Source organism: Silene latifolia, chromosome 3, assembly GCF_048544455.1.
Source record: "Silene latifolia isolate original U9 population chromosome 3, ASM4854445v1, whole genome shotgun sequence".
Lineage (NCBI taxonomy): Eukaryota > Viridiplantae > Streptophyta > Magnoliopsida > Caryophyllales > Caryophyllaceae > Silene > Silene latifolia.
The window spans coordinates 116,875,054-116,877,852 of record NC_133528.1 but is presented as its reverse complement, the minus strand read 5'-3'; the positions used below and the strand labels follow the sequence as shown (position 1 = coordinate 116,877,852).

Sequence of the window (2,799 nt, the reverse complement as noted above, 5' to 3'; positions counted from 1 at the left end):
CCACTGTATGTTAATGTACAAAGAAAAAGCAAAATTACGGAACCACAGCCAGTATATCAACACAATTCAAATTTAATATCAAGAGTTCTCTTGTAAAATGGTTTGACACTGTTTTCCGTGGAAGACACACTTATACCCCCATACTGTAATAGAAGATGAAGAAAAAATCAACAAGGTTATGTGGGTCAAAACTACACTATTTTTCAAGAATACTAATGTAAATCCGTCTTACAAATATATTAGTAATTCACGATAAAGGGAGAATTAAAGATTCTTACTATATTCAGATCCAATCAATCTTCCAGCACTGGATGCCCTACGAAAGTTGCTGCCAACCCATTTAACCTGCAAACTTGTTCCTCAAATGGCAGAATACAGAATATGTGGTCCACAAAATGAGAAAGCCCCTTAAGTCTTGCTTCACCGCCTCTCCACGCCAAAAAAAGATGGTGCCACCCACATAATGAAAGTGAATTGGACTTCTTAAATGTTGCAACTGACATGAAGCTGCAAAAGGCAAGCTCTAACCTTATTCACAATGACTTTACACAGAAGAATAATTCACACAAATCCAAGGAACTGAAGTACTGAAAAGGAAACGAAAAGAGAAGCCTTTGGATTCGACTGTCACCACAACATGTGGAGTGGATTGAATGAGAGAGCAGCTTTCACAGTTTCATTTTAATCTTGCCTGAAATTCTACACCAATTTTAGAATCACAGAGCCAAGAGTCTTGACATAAATTATTGTCTTGTTAATACTTGTTATAACTCATTCTAAGGTTTTCACTGAAAGTTCAGGATCAGCATATAATTATTTGTAAAGAAGTCGTTAGCAGTATTCACCTCGAGCAACACGGTACTATTTGATGGGGAAAAAGATGAGCTTGAGTTTGATATATGCCAATCAGGAACATATAAGCCATAAATAAGCCCACTCTATACGGCACAAAGAATCCCAACAACACACCTACATAGCAACATTGCATCAGCATACACTGCATACATGGAAGAAAATTTCAGTCTTAATATGAGATGACATTTAAAACTCACCAATGCATAAAGTTGAATCTCATAATTCCGAATCTTTTCCACTTTCGACAAGGAAGCCAAATCTCACATAATGTAGCCGCTAAGTATGCAATAGATATCCTCTGGACATATGAAAGAAAATCTGAATCAATGCAATATTTGAGACGGTCTCACATGTAAGTGACTCAGTATATCAGCTAAACTAGCTGACAGACATCGTTATACCTTCATTTTGATATTAGCACAATACCTTCATTTTGATACGGAAGGACAGGGACGGGCTTCATTATTTTCGATACAGAAACAGGAGCAAAGGGACCATACTGAGAGCTTCCATTATTTAATTTCTCCTCCTTTGCTGCTTCTTTAAGAGTATAATCAACCTTGGTTTTCTTAAAACTCGTGTTAGTGATGTCGCTTCCAAACGTCCTTTTCTTGATTTCAGTGGAGAAAGGAGGCCCGGACACACTGCTCGTTGATATTTCCTTCAACCGCAACCATCTCCATGCGGCCTTGTTGTTCTCCCTCTGATTAATCTGAACAATTAACATAGAACTACATTTACTTTTATAACAGTAGAAAAACCGAGATGCATCAGTAAACCTTTTATATTCACCCAAATGAATATTTGTCGAAAACATTCTTACCTTTTCAATGAGTTGCATAGCGCATAGAACATTTCCAATGTCATATAACCGTCTTCTTTTAGCTGTATTATAATTTGAAGATACAATAAGTCACTGAAACTGCAAATAACATCGAGAGCAAAAGTAAATGCAATGAAATTATTCTTACTTCGCATCACTGTTGCATCGGAATATCGCCAAGCAAATACTTAGCAAAGATCATTGAGAGTGATTTGCTCCGTCTGCAAGTTCATAGACAAGATTAATCACAACATGCTATATATTCCGACATTTCATCAGTGTGATTCTTGTGTCCGACACCACATGTCAATTTAGTACTTCATTTTCATTTTAGGCAAAAAAACAGGATACGTCTTCACAGAAAAAAATATATCGTGTCAGACATTTTCAACCGAAATTGTGCAGCATAGAAATCAAATTGATAAATGATAAGACATGAACTTCACTCACATTAGAACAAAGAAATAGCTTGATAAAATTCCGCGTCATAAACCCCAAACACTTCTCCCTTTTGTTATCTGCCATATTACCAAGAAGTCACATTAATCCTCACTCTTGACTGTACTATAAAGCCGACTTCTATGTGCAAAACTCGCTGACCAACACGACACCCTACAAATATTCTGAATAATAATACGAGTAATTGAAAGCGAATACTTAGTAGCTTGTAGGCAGCAGATTATATTACCAAGCCTGGAAGCACCATTAGAATTAGCATTTGCATCATCCAGAACCTGAAATTGTAAGCCATGTTTTGTAAATCTTCGGTCTGTTATAAACATAAGAGACAACTGAAAATCAAACATACAAAATCCTCACATTTATTCGGCTTCTTCCTTCATCAGAAACAAATTGTAAGCCATCTTTCGTAAATCTTAGGCCAGCGTGCCTATTGTTTTTGCAAATGTTGCATCTAAAATGCTATAGAGCAAACTAGGAGTAGCACAGAAAAACCGAGTTTGCTAGTCTACATACACTGGCTACCTACAAGTTATAACTGTTGCACCACTTAGATATTCAATTAAAGTAACGAGAAATTTGAACCTGAAGAAGTTAGCATTATGAAGTACTTAGATGCTAGTATATCGCCGTAGCAAAACAACAGTCGTTCTTAGAAGTCA

The 2,799-nt window shown here is 36.5% G+C and overlaps 1 long non-coding RNA gene across 1 annotated transcript; it reads right to left on the bottom strand.

Annotated features, from left to right (window-relative positions):
* Positions 1 to 1,975: 1,975 nt before the first annotated feature.
* Positions 1,976 to 2,532, bottom strand: LOC141646241 (uncharacterized). The gene is made up of 3 exons (XR_012545453.1): positions 2,498 to 2,532; positions 2,367 to 2,412; positions 1,976 to 2,196 (listed from the first exon to the last, which is right to left on the bottom strand). It is a non-coding gene; the product is annotated as an uncharacterized LOC141646241 (long non-coding RNA).
* Between the last annotated feature and the right edge of the window lie 267 nt (positions 2,533 to 2,799).